This window comes from Staurois parvus, unplaced genomic scaffold (genome assembly GCF_062004578.1).
Source record: "Staurois parvus isolate SC_StPar_1 unplaced genomic scaffold, SC_StPar_1.0 ptg000193l, whole genome shotgun sequence".
NCBI classification, from domain to species: domain Eukaryota; kingdom Metazoa; phylum Chordata; class Amphibia; order Anura; family Ranidae; genus Staurois; species Staurois parvus.
In genome coordinates this window covers 383,581-403,209 of record NW_028317989.1, presented here as the reverse complement: position 1 = coordinate 403,209, position 19,629 = coordinate 383,581, and positions in this window count along the sequence as shown.

Here is a 19,629-nt window from a genome sequence, read left to right as displayed (position 1 = left end):
CTGTGGTGTCTGATCGAGTGGAATAAATCCGACAGTGCGATTGTTCAGAAGCTGATGAATAGGTCGACTTCTGTACAAACAAACACAGTGCCCATATATTGATTGAACTTCATCCAGTCCCTTCTGAACTGGCCAAATTTTGATCCATGTATAGCCAGCTTGAAGCTGGGTACACACTATAAGAAAAATTCCATACGAGGAATAATCGGTTGATTATCTGATCATTAGAACAGTGTTTTCAAAAGCCAAATCTGACTGTTTGAACAAAAAAAATGAAGGTGCAAGCTAGAAAATGTATATTGTACATCATCCCAACATCCGATTTTTGCTCAATGTGTACAGTAATTGTACTGAAATAATCGAATAGAAAAAACACGCATGAGCAGAAGCAGAGAACGACCTGGAAGAAGGTGTCAACAAACAGAGAAATTGTACACAAGAAAGAACCTTTTCCTTTGTCGTTCGAAAATTTTCATACAAGTTAATACCATTGTCACTTACAGCATGATAAGCACCTCCGTGGAAAATCATACAATTGTTTGTCTGTTGTTTGTTGTCGATTGTTTGTTGATTTTCTCATAGTGTGTACCCCACTTAATTCATGAATGTCTGCTTCAATCAATAAACAGCAGGTATAGCAAGAAGCCTTCTTAACTAAAAACAAAGTATATCTTGAATATCATGAATGTCTGCTTCAATCAATAAACAGCAGGTGGAGCAAGAAGCCTTCTTAACTAAAAACATAGTATAACTTGAATATCATGAATGTCTGCTTCAATCAATAAACAGTAGGTGGAGCAAGAAGCCTTCTTAACTAAAAACATAGTATAACTTGAATATCATGAATGTCTGCTTCAATCAATAAACAGTAGGTGGAGCAAGAAGCCTTCCTAAAGTGGAGCTTCAGCTGAAGAAAAAAAGAAGCAGCTAAAAAACTGTAGCTGCTGACTTTTAAAATACAGCCACTTACCTGTCCTTCGGTCCAGCGGTGTCCTCACCAGGGGCTGGTTTCACCGGCCGTCTTCTCTCCCTGGCGCCGGCATTTTTAGTGTGGACACCCGGCTGTGACAGCTTGTGGCTTCACAGTCGGTTGCCCATTGCACATGCACGAGAAGCGCTGTGCTTTGTAAATGGCCCCTTAGTCTTCTGGGACCTGTCACCTGTCCCAGAAGACTACGGGGAGGGAGGGTAGGAGGACAACTTCCATTTCCGGTCGCCTAGGCGATCACAGCAGAAGTGGGAGCGGGTACCTGTCAAATTCAGAGTGAGGGAAAAGCATTAAAGCGGAACTTCCCCTTTTGGGTGGAACTCCACTTTAACTAAAAACAAGGGTCCATATGTTCCAGTAAGAGTCCTACCAATACTTGGTGGTGGTGCACTTAATTTATTTGAAGACGCGGTGTTTGATTACATATTATTAGAATATTGGGACTTTTTTTATACTTTTTTTGCAATTGGGACTTGATTATATGTTGATTTTTTTAACATAAATTTCACTATTTATGTACATATTTGTCAATAATGATGATGTAGTGCGGTAATGTATTTATGTTTATAGAAACAAAGTATACCTAATGCCAAAACTTTTGTACCTCACTTTGAATAGAGCACAGAATAGTTCAAATCATTGTCATGTATTTTTTGCTGTTTATGTTCCATTGGGGAGATTTTCCTTCAGTAAAAAATGTTAAAGGACAATTCTCCAAAGTGAGAGAATTTCCATCTCAGACAGTTGTCATATAGCAGATGACCCTATTGCAAGATTTCCTCTCTATTCCTTTCCTAGTGACAACTGAAAAATTTGGATTATCGCTTTCTTTCCCAGTGATATCGGTCACTAGGAAAAATAAGGGAATCTCCCAACAGGATGACAGACAGCATTAAGAACATGATAGGGGTTCAAATCCTTGCCTTTACCTTTTACCCCTGGTTCACATAACCGCATTCCTGTGGGCTGCGTTTTGCGCAGGCACGAGAGCCCATTCATTTGAATGGACTCCTGTGCCCCAGGACATGCAGGGAAGAAATCCTCGGTTCCCAGTACGGTTGCGATTTCCAGTGTGTGTGGTGTGCCATTAGAATTAATGGCGTCCGCCCGCGGGTCCGCATTCTTCTGTGTGGGTGGTGCAGCTGCACAGATTTTTGTGCAGATCCGCAGCGGCACCACCCGCACATATGTGAACCTAGCCGCAAAGAAAAACTGTTAATTAATAGAAACAAAATTGTTGCAGCTGATGGGTCCTTTCACGCAGGTGTACTCCTCTCTGTTCAGTTGGGGATCCATGAATAGACTTGATTTGGAGCAGAATGGGACTAATGTCACTTTTTTGACATCTATGCCCTTTCAGGGTTTTTTGGGGCGTTTTGACAGTGGACGTTTACAGACCCTTGATGGATCTATGGGCTGCTGGATGTAAACAGACTGTGTCCATTTACATTAGGCTACCTCCAATCCCTCATATCTGGGACCATTGTTTTTTCCAGACCAGGAGAGACTCAGATGTAGGAAGATGTAAACGGACATAAATCCATTTACATCCGCCTGCCTATAGATTTGCATGGAGTTTCTGATCAGGTCTGCATAAAAAATTGACAGGAGGACCTGATCAGAAAGCTCTTGTGAAAGAGGCCGTGAAGTGTAGGCACCTAAAGGTTCCCGCATATACTCTACCTGCAGCAGCGTTCCAACGCATCCCATCATGGACAAATAACAGCTGGTAAAGCCCCAACGCTCCTGAGTAGTGTTTGCATTTATATTCCTGGTGCAGAAAGAAGTGGGCAGAACAGCCTAAGCATTATTTATATCACCTTACACTGGCAGCAGCAGCATTTTGATGACCCTTACTATTTAACTGTATTAAAAAGTTATTCCATGCTTTCCCTAAGCAGTACAGTGAGCACTAATGAAGTGGGGGTTAAGTGAACCTGTTGCTTTGGCTGGCAGAGTAAAGCATGGTTTCACTTTAGGGTACCCATAGTTTTGATAGGACTCAAGTGTAGTATCTGTTTTTATCAGTGTCAAGTAGGGGTGCTTCACCATCATTCCTGTTATGCGGGGATGATTGGTTGTATAGTACCCCTGCTGGTAGGATGGGGGTCCTAAAGGTTAGTACAGGTTGGAACAGAAACCGAGGAGCCCACAGGCTGTTGGGGCCTGGGAGTAATTCCCCCTGGAAAACCTGAGGGGCCCAGTTCTTCCTGGTTTGAATGGATCTTCCATGTCTGGCCAGGGGCCGGGAAGCAGAAAGTCCGTGGACCAGTGCCCCCTGAGAGTGGTCGCCTCACGGGTGCTCCTAGTAACACTTGGGGGTGGGATCCCAATGTGTGAAAACGTGCACATGGTCACTGTTCCAAAACACTTTTCCTGCACTGCGCTTTTTAGGACTAGGCCTTTTGGCTAAGTCCAGGGCAATTTTTATGCTACGGGCCTCAGGGCCTAGCCAGTGCACAATTGCACATCCACTTTTTTATTTTTACTTATTTATTAAATTTATTTTCTCCCACGTTTGTCACTTTTTCACTTATGTGTGTGTTTTTTTCTCACGGATGGTAGGGTGTGGGTCCTCGGGCCTACCCTGAAGTCTAGGGGGAGGATGTGTGGCCTTTTGGTTCCTTCATCCCGTCCCTAGGGGGTTTTCTCTTCGGGAGAACCCCCTTACCAAGTACTTGGTGGCTGGCCTCGGCTAGCCGCAAGGAAAGAGGTCCACCAGGCCTTTTAGCTAGGAGGACCACACGGGAACCTTGTCCCTGTCAGGAGCACTTTTTTGTGTTGGTTTTGCACTAGCACGTTTTTTGTACACTTACGGGTTTTTTGTTTTTTTGCACGTTCACGGACTTCAAAGAAAAAAAAAATAGTTTTTATAGGAGTTTAAAAAATAAGTTTCACCAGAAGCTAATAAGGCTTGTTAAATCCCCCACGGGGCCCTGTTTACAGATCATGTAACGACTGTCCTCATAAAAAGTGGTGCTGTGGTTCCTAAGGAGGATGTTGGGTAGCTAGTCCCTCCCATTGCCCACCACTACCTGACACTGCTGGACAATGATGACGGGCTTCTCGCTGACAGCATAGGGGTGAGGGGGCAGTGCAAACAGCTGCGCATGCAGAACCTGTTCCTACTCTGCTCAATTTTTACAAAAACTTGGTTGAGCCCACAACTTCCCACAGCCCCTTCTCCATTCTATAGCCATGCTTCCTCTGCTGCTGTTAAAAGACTAAGCGCACAATCTACCAACCTCCGCCAGCTAGTTTAGAGGAGATTATTACAGTAGAAGATGGCAGCTTGTGTATCATGAATGACAGCAGCGGTAAAGCAGTGCTACTCCCACACAAGCCAACAACAGCACATGCCAGTAGCTACTACACTAGTCTATCTCATATCATCAGCATAATAGTTGCTGACATGTTATGTTGTTTGCTTGTATTTTTTTGAATGATCGGCCCTGCTCCCCAACCACTGTCTTTTACACAACATGAGCTACCAGTTTCTACTGTACTAATCTCTTATGGCCTTGCTGGTGGCTGCTGGAGGTTGTGGGATCACTCTTAGCAGTAGCAGAGCAGGCATGACTGCAGAATAGCAAGGGAGTTGGCAGGTAGGGTTCCCCTTAAAGGGTTGACCCTCCCACTGGTGGTTGATCCTCCCTCTGGTGGAGCAATTGCGTAGTAGGCCCTATTTAAGGTGGGGTGGAGTTGGCAGTCGGAGCTCTGTATACCATAACCGTGACCTTTCAAGAAAGGGTGTCCTTGGGGTTTCCCTTTGCTCTACCTTTCTGGGGTGGGGCGACTGCTATACTATGCTGTAATGCCTGAGGAGGATCTGGAGAGAAATTTAGATTGGGAGTCAAGTACCACAATGCTTTAGTAATGCAGATGGGACTATTGATATAAGTACTGAAGATATCTCTATATGCCATGATTTGGACAATCTGATACCAGAAATTGGGCGTTTTATTGCAACCAAGAGTCTCTGTGTAATGACTTAGAGAAGTAAAGTGTAAATCTCCGTTCACATTCCACGTAGCAGGAATGTGCATTCCTGCTTGCGTTTTTTTTTTTCAGCAATTAACACTCATTTCATGTTGTGCACATGCATTTGTCATGGTAAAGAATCTCAGGGACTACATTTTGTCCCTCAGTGTGGGGCGTGACGCTTTGCACGCAACCCTGTATGAGTATGAGAGGGGGCTGTGGTTTCAGTGCTGTCTGTACCTCCTCCATAGGAATGGAATAGAATTTGACCTTCTGTCTGGGGTAGAGCTACAGTCAGCAATGACAATAACAGAAAATTACATTTTCATTTCAAACCACAGCACCAATTGTAACAGGGACGAGTGTTATGTGCACAGGGCCCTTGGGAGATTTAACAAGCCTTTCTAACTTCTGGTGAGAGTTCTTCTTTAAGCGTCCTGTTGGCTTTCTGTGGAGAGGGAAAGTAAGAAGTGCTAAGGTATACAATTGCGATCATAACTTTTTTAAAAAAAGCTTCATTGCTTACCACAAACAGTGGCTGGTCAGGCAGACTTGAAGGCCACCCAAAAAAGTTAGACTGGCTGGATTACATGACTCTCTTTTGTATAGCTAACCTCACCATGCAATACCAGAGAGTTTCCGCTGTTGTCTCCGAGCCCGTGAGAGATAACAGCTTTCAGGCACAGCGCTGGATCAAGCTCAGGCTCAGGTAAGCATTTGGAGGGGGGGTGCTGATCTTGGAAAGTTTTTTTGACGTGCATCATAAACCCTCGACGTGTTTCGACCAATAGATCATAGAGTGAAGACGATCTATTGATCGAAACACGTTGAGGGCTTATGACGCAACTTCCGCTGACGTCACTTCCTGTATTTGGAACACACACTGGAACGTGGCGGCCATCTTAATTCCCATTCATAATTAACAAAGCTGAATACACCCAGTGCCAGGAAAGGCACTTATTTTGTGAGTGGCATTTTTATTGTTTGACCCTATTATTAAAGTTCTATACGGTTTTACACTACGGAATGTGTGGGTTTGTTTTAATTTATGCTGAAAATATGCTGTATGTGGAGGAGAGGAGTTTTCTAATATTGATGCAATCCTAGTGGAAAGTTATCAGTTACTACCAGTAACCACGGTTAAGAGGGTGAAGGAATATCGGCCATCAGGACTATATTGCATACTGGGATAGTCCCAAAAGCGAGTGTGACTTACCTAGAGATAGGTGGTCATGAAATGGCGGTGAGTTTACATCTATGTGGGGCACCAGTGTGAACATAGTGAAGCACTTGTCATTTCAGTATGGAGGTTCACCGTTAAAGAAAGACACAGCACCATTGCACTAAAAATTCACGTCGGGACTGAATACTAATATTGTATGTTAATTTTGTTCATTGTTATCACTTTAATTTGCACATTGGATTTAGTTGATTTGTGACCTTAGCACGGTCCATTTGAAATATTTAAAAAACCTTCATGCCTCTAGAACCACTTGAAGTAAATAACAATTGAATTGAAAGCAGGGTGAGGTTCTGGAAATGTGCAAGTGACTAAACTGACATGCTCAGCAATTACTTTCATAAATATATTGCTCAATGTGCTTACAAGTCTGTGATGTGCAGGTAATGGGACAAAAGCCAGATTTTATCACCTGAACTCTGCACCTTTTGTGCTGATAGCAGTTTGTTTGTTACTAGCTAGTATACTGTGTTTTTCTACAACTGTTTTTCAGGTTCATAAAATGTACCTTTCCTCCCAACTTTTTGAGATTGGAACGACAGACATCTTTTAGCAAGGAAAGCACACACCACTACTATATCCCCAGTTAACCCTAGTTGCAGTAGAGTTTTTCCTCAACTCATCTTCCTAATCTGTTGTGCTGGACCAATAGGGCCATTCCAATAACATAACCAGTAAAGTTTTCGGTCACCTAGATCTCTATTGTCTCTAGTCGTCTTGGATCTCTATGGTTCGGTTACAGGCGCTTTGGGGTCTCAGAAGCTCTCTTATGTTTCTAAGTGGGAGACCGACTTGAGCAAAACTTTGGAGCAGGCCACCTGGAACCAGATTTGGCTGGACTCCAAATGCTCCCAGAATATGCTTTTAAGTTACTCTCTCAATGGTACATGACCCCAGTGCGGGGGGCGAAGTTGGCCCCCTCGGCCTCTCCCTTTTGTTTTCGAAGACTGTAGAGAACAGTGCACCCATTCATGTCTGGTGGTCCTGCACAAAGGTCCTAATATTTTGGATCCAGGTCTACTCTCTGAATCACTCAGAACTGTCAGTCCCCTTAACACATAACCCTTGAGAAGCTTTGTTGCGCAAGTTCATCTTGTCCTTGAGCAAAGGTCAGAGGAAGCTGGTGGGGTTTGTCTTCCTAGAAGCACAGCAGACCATAGCTAAGGCCTCGTGCCAGACATTTCTTAATTTTGCTGAGGTTAAACAGCATCTCATGGGCATTATGATGCATGAGAAGCTTACGTCCTTCCTCATGGATACCCACTCCAAGTTCCTGAAGGTTTGGGACCATTGGATAAATTAGAACAACCACTTGGGTCTGGATTGCTCCCTGCTGTCAATAAGACTATTGTTGCGACCTGATCTGGGGCAGCACGATTGAACCACTTGGGATATTTTTCTTCTTTCTCCTTTCCCTTTTTCCCAGGCAAGCTCCCTTCTCTCCCTTTCCTCCTGATCCTCTTCTTCCCTCTTCTCCTCACTCCTTTAGACACCTTTTTGGCGGGTGGTTTTTTTGTTGCCTCTCCCTCTCCTATCCCCTCTTCTAGTTTCCGGCCCCCTTGGCTGGGAGTTGGAGCACTTTCCCTTCCTCCCCTCCCCCCTTTTTCTCTTTTTTCTTTCTTTTTTTCTCTCTTCTTTTTTCCTCCCATGGGGTGTACAGCTACATAGACAACACATTTTCCTACTGACCTGCCTTATGTGCCTCCATGGTTTTAAATTTGCATACTTTTTGATCTTACCCTCTGACAGAGAAGACCAAGTGTAGCTCTGTGACCGTTTGGTTCTCATGTGTTTGTGTTGAATGCTGTAATCCTGCTATATATGCCTCTCATTGTAGTGTACCCCTTTGTGCATCACTTGTATACTTTTTAATATTTTACATTGTAAAACTAAATATAAATCTTTGTAAAGTGGTGTGAAAGCAGCCTTATATCAGGACAGTAAGGGCACATTTACATTTGTGGTTTGGGGGTGGTAAAACACCATAGTTGAAACATGTTTTTACTACCCCCCCTCCCCCCGTCACTGGTGTAGTGTCAGGGGTTGCAATGGCTGCCCTGCTCCATGCTCCAGAGCACCTGTGCATCCTCCCTGTCACATTCTGTTTTACACTTGGACAGGAGGGGCGTAGGAGGCGGCAAATACAATAACTGACGCTCTCCATTTTCCTCCTGCACCAGCTGTAAGCTGGCTTCTCCCTCACGTTGGCATCCAGTTTTTTTGTACTGTAAAGCGGGTCTGAAAAAAAAAATTAAACGTCATCAGCTACCTTCTGACTTACCTGTCCAGGGATCTAGCACCGTCCTCACTTTTCGGGCCCCTGACGCCGGAATCTTTAGTGTGCGAAGCTAGTTGTGACTCCTTTCAGCTTCACAGCCTGCTTCCTATTGCACATAATTGAGCCATGCTGCGCTTTGTGAATGGTCCGCAGCCTTCTGGGACCTGTGACATGTCCCAGAATGCTGGGAGGGAAAAAACTACTGCTTGAATCATCTAGGCTATCCGAGCCAAAGTGGGAGTGGATACCTGTCAAAACCAGGTACCCGCTCCCAGGGCTTTTTTTCTTGGAAAATAGGTGGAGGTACCCCCCCCCTTTTTCTGAGTCACCCCTTGTCTCCACCCACTACCCACCTCCGAGCACCTTCCCTTAATTCCACCCCCTATCCACCTCCCAGTATCGCCCCTTTTAGAGAATACAGAACAAGTATCATTTTGCGCTGTTAAGTAATTTTTATGAAATTTGTTAATAATAACATGAAAAGCTGTATAATAGATCCCCTGCAGTCAGCAATAATAGATCCCTAACAGCAGCAATAGACCACCCAGTAACAATAGAGCCAACCCAGCAACAATAGAGCCAACCCAGCAACAATAGAGCCAACCCAGCAACAATAGACCCCTGCCAGCAACAACAGATTTCAAAGAAGCCAGCAACAATAGACCCCCTCCCCGGGAGCAACTACCAATAGACCCCTCCCTCAACAGTAGATCCCTTAGATCAACAATTGACTTCCAATCAACAATTATCCCCCAACAGCAACAATAGACCCCCAGCAATAAACCCTCAGCAGCGAAGAACAATAGACCCTCCAGCACACCCCACCACCCCGTGCAATTACACACATTCACTTCTGAAAATGCTGGAACTGCGTTCCCCCCCCCCCCCCCCCCAGTGTTCCAGCTGAAAAAAATCCCTGCCCACTCCACCCCCCCCCCCAAAAAAAGTGCCAAAAGTAGAATGGAGAGGAAGAAAAGCGGGACTTCCCCTTTTTGGGTGAAGTTCTGCTTTAATGTAGAGAATGCTATAAGTAAAGTCAAAACTTTTTTTTTAGTTTTGGATAGAGTGGAGATGGGTTAGAACCTCTGTCAGTTTTTATTGTTTTCTGTGCCCCCCGTTAAGGAGATTCACCCTCTCTATTTGCCCTGCTTACCTTATTGAAAATGAGAGTAAAGAAAATCCAAAATTTTGGGTTGTCCCCAGAAAAGTAATGGAGGGGAATCTCCCAATGCAGACACTAGTTCAGGTGACCTGGGGGGCCCAGGGATTTCTTCTCACTTCTTGTATGGCTATGGGGCAGGAAGTGAAGGGAAATCTCTGAAATGGGATACAGATGGAGAAAAAAATCAGACAAGGGTTATAACCTTTCATTGCTCTATCCAAAATGAAAAAAAAGTTTTGCCTTTAGTTATACGTTAGGGTTAAAAAAAACTTTCTGCCTCTACAACCACTTTAAGGACAGTTTTTCTGCTCAGCTCAGAACACAATCTACTCATGAGAAACTAGTAGAGACCAGAGGTAGTACGTACTCCTCAGGAGGGAAACTACTTGGCCCAGCTTTAAAAGACAGTCCTCCCATGATAAACTAGAGGAGACTAATATATGTATCACTCTGGAGAGGAAGTGCTTAGCTCAAAGTCTTTCCACAATCCCACCAATTCCAATAGTACACAGTCATTAGGATCAAAGCAGTACTTACGAGGCCAGGGGAGCAGCTGTACCCACTTAGCTTTCTCCGGGTGCCTTCCAGTGAAACTATGTAACATGGATTCTTAGGTGAAGTCTCAGGGTGCCCAATACCCTCTCAGATGTAGGCCCTCAGGCTCTGCCACAACCAGGACCCCAATGAACAGTAGAATGGATGAAGGTAGGGGGTAGAGATCCCCCACCTGATCCCCTGGACAGGAAGACAGTGCTGTTTTACAGCTCAGACTATTTATGGGCTTCTCATCCACCTTCTAGGCATACCTCCCCAGGGATTGGCTGCAGTCCCATAAATATTCATCCAAAAACGTGAGTCTTGTGAGCTGCTATGCTGATGCATTCTTGTTTTGAAACCTCTAAGAAACTCCCACATACAAACACTGTCATATGTGTTCACTGAAAATGTATTTGCTGTCCATGCATCCAGTTTATACTGTACACCATAGTGCTGCTGTTCACTGGATGTACTCTCACCAGACCATTTTGACCCCCAATGGAATATAAGGTCAAAAAATGTGTGGATCCTTTAATAGGGTCCTCAAATATTCCTCAACTCCTACTGGAATTCTTAAGTAGGATACACTCCTTTGCAGCAAGGTTTTCTTCCTCGTCCAGTTTTTCAGACAATGTCCCTTTAAGACTCCATCCAACCTCATAAAGAAAGCACTCAATATTGTATTACCTTTGGTATTTGGCATTGGAGGTTGGGAGAAGCATAGCAGGAGCTACTGAAGAAACAAGCGACAATTCTTTAATAGATAATAAACCCAAATAATCCCACATTTGCTATAATAGTGTAAAAATGAATGTTTACAAAAAAATAGACTAAAAAAAGAGAAATATAATTGAAAGTGCACTAATGAAAAACCACCTAGTTGCTGCTAGCTCCTGCCATATGTTGCCACATCAAAACAGTGTACTTTCCCAAAATAGTGCTGCTCAACTAAAACATAACTAATTCTCCCAAAATTAATAATATATCCGCTCATGCTTAGTGAATAGCATCCAAAAAATAAATCATCTAAAATACATAACAAAGTACAAAATTCCAAGCATTAAAAATATATCTGCAATAAATATAAAAGGTAAGTGTTCATAAAGTCCTCATTATCCTCTTAGAAGGATAGAAACCAAATATTCCCATGTTCCAATAAGGTGTCAACAGTGCAGTATCCTCATTCAAAGAAATAGAAGTGCTCCCAAACTCCTAGTGCAGCACCACCACTCTGTGTTCAATGCTGACGCTTACCTCCTCGCAATGACCCAATATAAATTAGGTCAAAGCCAACCTTTTCCCAATCATATGAGTGACAATTCCTGATATCTCATGATCCCAAGTGGATAATTTGGTCGGTCATATAAGCCAATGTGATTAAGGGACAGAACGGAAATATCTTATAGTGCAGTATCCCATTTAAAACCAATTTATTAAAAATGATGCTCATATCCTATGAGAAAGTCATGCTATTCGTGAAGAAATGCATCAGTGGCATGTTTAGTGACGTCAAGATGCCGGGAGTGCGGGATCAGCGATTTTACCTACTGAACGCCGGACAGATGTTTTTCGTTAAGGGGGCAATCTTTGTTATAATTGAATAAGCGACCATTCTTTGTGCACTGGACCAGTGCACTGTATTTATGAGTATATTTTGAGCATCTTTTTAATAAATTGGTTTTAAATGGTATACAGCACTATGAATATTTCCATTCTGTCCCCAGCTTGAAACAGGTTGATGCAGCTTCAAAAGAGATCAAATGCAAATCAGAATAAGGTCAAATTCATGTGTCACTGATCTGTGGATGATCTCAGAAGCATATCACATTAATCTCAAATGCAGTCCAAATGCACCTGAAAGTACTCTGCCCATTGACACAAGCCTTTATTTATCACACATACCTTTTGTAGCGCCCTCTAGTGTAGATAGTTGTTGAGATTAGTTAGAAGCTTGCTAGAAAACTTAGTTTAGACAGAGGGTTATTTCAGGTTTAGCTGGAGGACTCTACAGGTCAGTCCTCTGGTACCTCCCCCTGCTCTAGAAGCTTGGAGAAGCTTCTAGAAGCCAGTCAGCAGAGATGAGAAGGGGCTGATCTGCATGTTTATGGGAGTCTGACCAATGCTAGGCAGAGGGGCCTGGCAGCCTGGCCAGCAGGGGAGTTGGGTGGAAGACAGAGTACTGAGGAGTGTGTAGCCTGGGATAGCGTCCTGGGGAAGGGGGGTTCTGCCTCCATGCTGGAGGCAAGAGGAAAACGTAAGGAGAGAGCTCCACTGCCCTGCAGTCCATCTGGGGAAAACAGCCTGCACAGCTTGGAGAGGAACCAGCCCAGATGAAGGCCTGAAAGCAATTCTATCCACAGCTGCAGGCAAGAACAGTTTGAGTACCTCTACACCCCCAGGGCCTATAAGGGAGAAGTCTGCTGGATGTAAGTTCTTGGCAAGTCTTCAGGGGACAGATCATAGCTTACCCAACCCCTTGTCCTGGGATCAGATACTGTAGCCAGATGCCCTGGTATTTTGTTCACATAGGGGACCAAGAGCTCCTACAAGTTGGGACTTTGTTAAAAAAGCCACTCAAGCAAACTCAGACCTCCTGCAGGCTGTCACTGTGCTAAAGACTGTCATAGTCCCGGCTGGAACACAGTCAGGTTTCTGCCATTGATGTAGTAGTCTAGAGAAGATAACTGTCCTCAGTTGTTATTCTTCAATTAAGATGGGCATCCCATAACCCCACTTGAATAGTAAAGACCCTATCTAAGTTAAAATTCCTAATAAATTAAAAAAAAACCCAAGCTCACAGACTATTTGTTGTGTCTGGAAAATGTGTGTTGCTTGGCTGTGCAAGAAGTAAAGAGGGAACCAAAACCAGCGGCTCTCAAGAGGGTAGTGCTACACTTTGCTATGAACTTTGAACTGCAATAAAACTACAAAATGTTTAAATCATTATTCATGTTTTGGCTATAATATTCAGTATTCATTTTACATGAAAAAGACAAAATGCACAAAGAGCTAACTGCTGCTATCACTGCACAAATTGTTTTCTGGTAAAAGACAGCACAATGCAAATGTTGACATGGGAGGCAATGCCTTATCATGTTTTCTTTTTTACAGCTGCCTCTCTGCACAGTTTGTTTTCCGGGAGGTTGTAACCTGTTTGACTAGTGACGTTGGCTTGTTACATACTTGTCACCTGTCACATATTATGCTTAGAAATAATATGAGGGTTTTTACACAATAACTTTCTCTGCACCAAATTCTGTAATTAAGTAATTGTGAATCTGTTTCCTAAAGATTTTATATTGCAAACTTGTTTCAACAATTTTCAGAGCAAAGCATATAACACAGCTTAGGCAACAACACATGGCACATAGAAACTGTGCAGTTTACTGAATGAAGTTATTACTCTAGCACTATCCCCTTAGGAGCCGCTGAGCTTTTGGGTCCCCCTATAGTTCTGCACAGCCACGCAACACGCATTTTCTTCAGACCTTGCACACTGGAGACAGTAAAAACTCTTTGAGCTTGTTTTTTTTTTAGTTTTATTAAGGGGTATTGAACTTGGATGGGGTTGAGGGGTGTATGGGATGCCCCAGGAACTATGAACTTGAGGACAAATCTCCTTTGCAACTATGTACAAGTCAAATAGTTTCTCCTTGAAGAGCTCTCCAGCCCTTCTGGTGTACCTCCTTAGACCCCAGATGGATCCTCCTCTTCACCCAGCTGCCTGAGGAAGTGCCTGAGCAAAGGGACCCAGAAACTGCCATTGTAGTAGAGAAGCCCCAGACGAGGAGCTAGTTGGGTTTGTCACCTGACAGCCCTCTCCCCGTATCTGGCCCAGGGGTGCAGAATTACTCACTCAGTCCTCTCCTGTAAGCATGTGGATTGGTGGCTGCCTTCAGGCCTTATGCTGGCATGGCTTCTTCCCTGCTTATCAGGCTGTCCTCTTTCAGGGGATAGTTGAGGCTAAGAGATCCTCCTTGCAAGATCCCACCTGCAGGTAGGCTCCTCCCTGGGCCCCCTCCCATGCTCCACACTCCACCCTTCTCACATCATCTCCCACCCGACACTGACCTTCCTAATCAGGCTCTCTAATACTTAAAAGCTGTCCTGACCCCATGCCAAGTCTCCTGCTTGGGGATTGGTCAGCGTGCTTTGAGTATGCAGATCAGCCCCTTCTCACCCCCACAATGCTTTTTAGAAACTTCTCAAGCTTCTAGAGAAGGGGGAGGTATCAGGGAAACTGGCCTGCAGAGCCTTCAGCCCTGACCTAAAGTTACCTGGCTGACTCATCCCAGGCTGACTCATACCAGGTTGCTATCCAGCCTCTAACTAAAAACCTATCTATCTCCCCCTGGCTAAATATAGGGATAGTACGTTATTAATGGTAGCTTAAAGTGGACTTGAACCAAAAAAGTGAAGATTTTATAGAGAATATTTAGAAAAGTTAATTAACCTCCCTAGCGGTATGATTATTTCAGATTTTTGGTGCTGAAAGCGGTACCATTATTTTGCATGGAAATATGTCGTTTTTTTATTGTAGGCTGTAATATTTAGGAATAACTCACTGAAATCTGTCCAAACAAGAGTCTATTAAACATCCCGGGTATGATAAAATTTGAAACACAAAATCATAAATTATAATTTAATAAATAATCATAAAAAATAATAATATAATAATAATACATTTAATTCAATAATATAATCAAACCAAAAACACTGAAATTTGAAATATAGCGCCAAGTTTGCACATCGCTGAGCAAAGTCGCAAAATTGTTTTCAGTGTCTGATGACGAATTTCTCCACGAATCATTATCACTCAATTCTGCAAGTGGTTCTGATTTACTATCGCTGTTCTCTAGCTGATCTAAACCCGCTTTTGACCTAAAGGGACACTTTTTGGACGCTATGGACTTTTCTAAGTTTCCAGGCAGAAAGAACAGTCAAAATGCAGACAGGGCACAGAACAAAGCAGTAGGGACAAAATGTATGTGAAATGGGTTGAAACAGCACTGTTTTACTATGTAAAATCGTTTTGAAAAAATGAAATTTTAAAATTTCCCGCCGCCCATACGTCCCGACGTCACAGGGACCGGAACACAGGAGCCGGATGCCGGCATCAGCCGGAGGAGATGGCCAGGGACGCTGCAGGGGACACATCGCGGGAGCGCAGGACAAGGTAAGCTCTGCAGGGACCGCATGGTAAGCCCGAGTGTAGCTCGGGGTTACCGCTTTTGGTACAGAAACTTTACCCCGGGAATACCACTAGGGAGGTTAAGCACAACCCTAAAAAATTTACCCTTTGTCTTGAATTCCTCCTGATAAATAGCAGCACACTTCCTGTGCCTAGGCACTTCTCTTTCTTAAAGCGGTACACTGCCTGGGCATTTGTACCTACAGGTAAGCTCATAATAAAGCTTACCTGTAGGGACAAGGAATATCTCCTAAATGTAAACTGTTTAGGAGATATTCACTATTTCTGTAGCTGGTGACATCCCTTCAAAGCTCTGTGCCATGGTTGTGACTCCTGTGCGCCTGAGTGACATTGACATTCAAACGAGTGACATTCAAACGGCTGGAGCACATGAACCTGGAAGGAAGGATAGGTGAAGGTGGAAGCCCTGTCAGCAGTGACAGTGCGCCTCTTGAGGGCTTCGTTTTAAGGTTAGTGTTTCATAGTGCGCTAGTATGAGATGCATACTAGCACATTATGCCCTTAACTTGCAGAGAGAAGTTTTTTTGTTAGTGCAGAAGTATACTACTGCTTTGAGCCCCATAACTGTCTTTTTTCTAAGAAAGGCTCCATGTACACTATAGCTAATAAACGCACATTTAGGAGCTTTTCTGCATTTTTTTAAGCAGCCCCTAAACTCTCCCTAATGTACACTATGTCGTCTACAGTCATTTATTGGCAGTTGAGTTTACAGTCGTTTTTTTTTAACGTGCCAAGCTTGCATTCAGGAGTAGATTTTATCAGCATTTCAAATGCCAAATGCTTGAAAACACGTGTAAACGCGGCTAACCGCGTTTATAAGCGTTTGGAAATTTTTTTTAACTCTTCCATTTCCAGATGCTGTCCAGAGCTTTTTTTCATTATGAAAAATGCATGCAAAGCGTTTTCCCGGTACTCAAATGGACCTGGCACACCATACTTTGAGGTTTTGCATGAAAGAAAATATGTTAGACACTGCTGCAATAATTTCTGCACAGAAATGAGCTGGAACACATCTAAACACCACAAAAAAAAAAGACAGCTAATCTCAACAAATACTGCTCTCTCTACTTCTGCTCTCTCTATTTCTCTCAAAATGTCTGAAATAGTAAATGTGTTACTGCTTTTCAGTGCATTCTGGGGATTTTGGAAGGTCTGCTGAGGTTATGCAAACACGACTAAACAGATGTTTTTTAACCAACATTTTCCAGCAGTCAGTTTCCATCGTTCAGAAATATACCGTGTACATGGAGCTTAAGAGGCACTGCTGCCTCTGACTTCTAGTCTCACAAAAGTAAGATTTTGTCTATGCCACTCCTATACTATAACTACCTTACATTCTGGATGTGAAGCTTCAGTGCAAGGATCTCCCTAATTCTGTTTTTTCAACTTTGCAGATCTGTGCTTTTCCCACCTCTACTGCTGTGTCTTGAATATTTCTCAAACCAATCATTAGATTACTAGTTCTCAGGGAAAACCTGGCATGAGAAAGCAAAACTCTGCTCCTCTACCAATATTTTGCCCCCACACAGAGACACACACAAAACAAGGTATGGTAAGTCAGGGTTGGGGAAAAAGCCAGCTAAAGGGAGACTGCTGGCAATACTTTTTTCTGCTTTATATATGAGCTAAATAGGGACAGCAGGGATAGGGATAATAAAAGGGTAATTTGATTACTAGGCATGCCCAAACTGAGAATATTCTGCCTCCAGCAGGGAAATTCATCATGTTGTCCTGCCTGCAATATTAAATGTGGTCACTAGATGGAGCCCAGAATAAGTGAACTGTTTGCAGAAACCAGAGACTGTTTAACTTTAATAAAAATTCCCATAATTTTTCATTCTGAGAAAATGAGACAGGTGCATCTTGGGAGCTCAAATTCCATCTTAAGGACTGAGGGAGAGGAAACCATCTACCGTCTTTGCAGCACATGTTCATAGACTAAGCTTACATTCCCATAGGCAGCATCGCTGGTGATTATGGACTTATTGCCATCTACAGCCTTAGTTATTTCAATGTGTTTTTTATGTTTCATACATTGATTGTGTGTATTTGTCATCTGTTTTTCACAATAGCTTCACCTCACACTGTTTTGTTAATAAAACTTCAAGATTACATTCAGTCTGGCTTGTTGCAGAATAGGAGGGTTTAGCTGCATGTCGAGTTTATATAGGAAAATGTGTAGTGAGGACAGAACAGACAATTTGGCAATTAAGGCTCTTGTTGAAATTGTTTGGATTAGCTGCAGATAGCTCATAATCCACCATCACTACTTTACTAGAGCACAAGAAATTACTGCCTTTTTACCCTTTCAGGCCTTAGCCACGATAATGGGGGAAAATTGGGAAAGATTGCAACCACATGGTTGAGATAGACCCAGGAGCCTGGACCGGGCATCTGGCTTAGCCTCTCAGTGAGCCACTGAGAGAGCCCAAGCCAGCCGCTCCTACCTCCTCCAGAGCCCAGTGCTCCAGTGAGCATTGGAGGGCAGAACAGAGAGCCATAGACTGACAGTCCTGGCTCTCTGCTTAGAGCAGCGGGGAGAACGGAGCAATCAGCAGTGTTTAATTTCTCAGTTCTCTGCCGTAGAGCCAGCAGGGGACAGATGCAGCACTGGATCAGATCAGATAGATGCTGCATCCAGCTACAGTAGGTAAGTACGATTAAAAAAAAAAAAAAACACAATTGCCTTTAATACTACTTTAATGGTCGTGTGTAATGTGTATCCCATCTCCTAAAGCATGTCCCCAGTCTTCAAAAACTTCAATAGCATGCTTGCAGTCTCTGACAGCTTTCTGTAACATTGCAATTAATGAATGTTGTATGCTGCTCTTTGGTGATGTCTGGAATCGTACTTGATGCCCTACATATGAACAAAATTGACTGCTTCATTATTAGAGACTCAGTCAACACCACATCTGAGAACCCACTCCATGTCACTGTACTACCTAAACATGTTAACCTACTTTTATTAAATAATATACACATTATGAGTCTTCCACATTATTGAAGAGTACCGAGCACTTGATCAGTCATTAGTATAGCCATAGACTTTTATTACAGCCAATTTACATCTCATAAATAAACTAACCAAATGTCCACTTGTGCAATCAAAAAATATGTTTTCTGTAATCTAAGATTATGGCAGCCTACAATAATAATATAAAAATTATTATTATTATTTATCTAAGGAAATTTCCTTCCCTATGGTATGTCATACTGGATGCTGGATAAATGCAGTTAGCTATATTGCGTGCTACTATCCCCTTAGGAGTCGCTGAGTTATTTTCGGGCTCCCTGTCACTCTAGAAAGCCCAACCCTGCTGACACCACAGTACTCTTCTGATAAGAGTAAATTATCAGCATAAAATAGATTTGTACACAGATTAGAGTAACCAGATATATTGTTTATAATAAACTTGTCTGTAAGCTTGGTAAAACAGCATAAAGTGATTTACGTGTACGTAATTGTAATTATCACTCTAAGCAAAAAAAATAACACATACAGAAAAATCTCAATCAGTGCTCACAGGATTGCTATTCAGAAGTTACATAGTTAGTCTGGCTGAAAAAAGACACAAGTCCATCTAGTTCAACCATAAATTAACCCAAAACCTCAAGTTTTAGGTGTTTCTAGTTCCCAGTGAGCAAGGAAACTATCAAAAGGTGGACTAGCTCACTTTGAACCCTCAGGATCTGATGGAAGGTTTAAATCTGAGATAGGCAAAGAGCTCTTTAATTAAGGTAGGCAACGTCCCTTTAAATGCAGTGAGGAATCTTCTGCTCACTCGTTGGGGCCCAGCTGGTGCACTACAATTATCCAGACCTTTTAAATTGGAAGAGATGAAAGTGGCAGTCCCTCAAAGATTAATACAAGAAAAAAAAGAGGAAGAATAAGTACTATCCTTTTAAGTGACACTTGAGTTGGGTAGTGTCCCTTTAATGCAATAAGCAGGATGCAAATTTTAGGCAAAAAGGTATCAGAAGTTGGCAAAAGAACTTGCTAGCAAAGGGCCACTCCTCTCTGGGCTGCAGTAGCCAATGGAAATGGTGACGGATGTTCCTTTAAGAGGGTAGGCCGATGGCTAAGGGAACAATGATGTGGTTTAGCCTGCAGAGAGCATGCACTGCAGTCAGCTCTAATGACTGAACTATGCTGCGAATGTGATCAGTAGTATCGACCGGGGGAACTAGGCCGCAACACGTGTGACTATATGCAGTGCCATGTGACTAT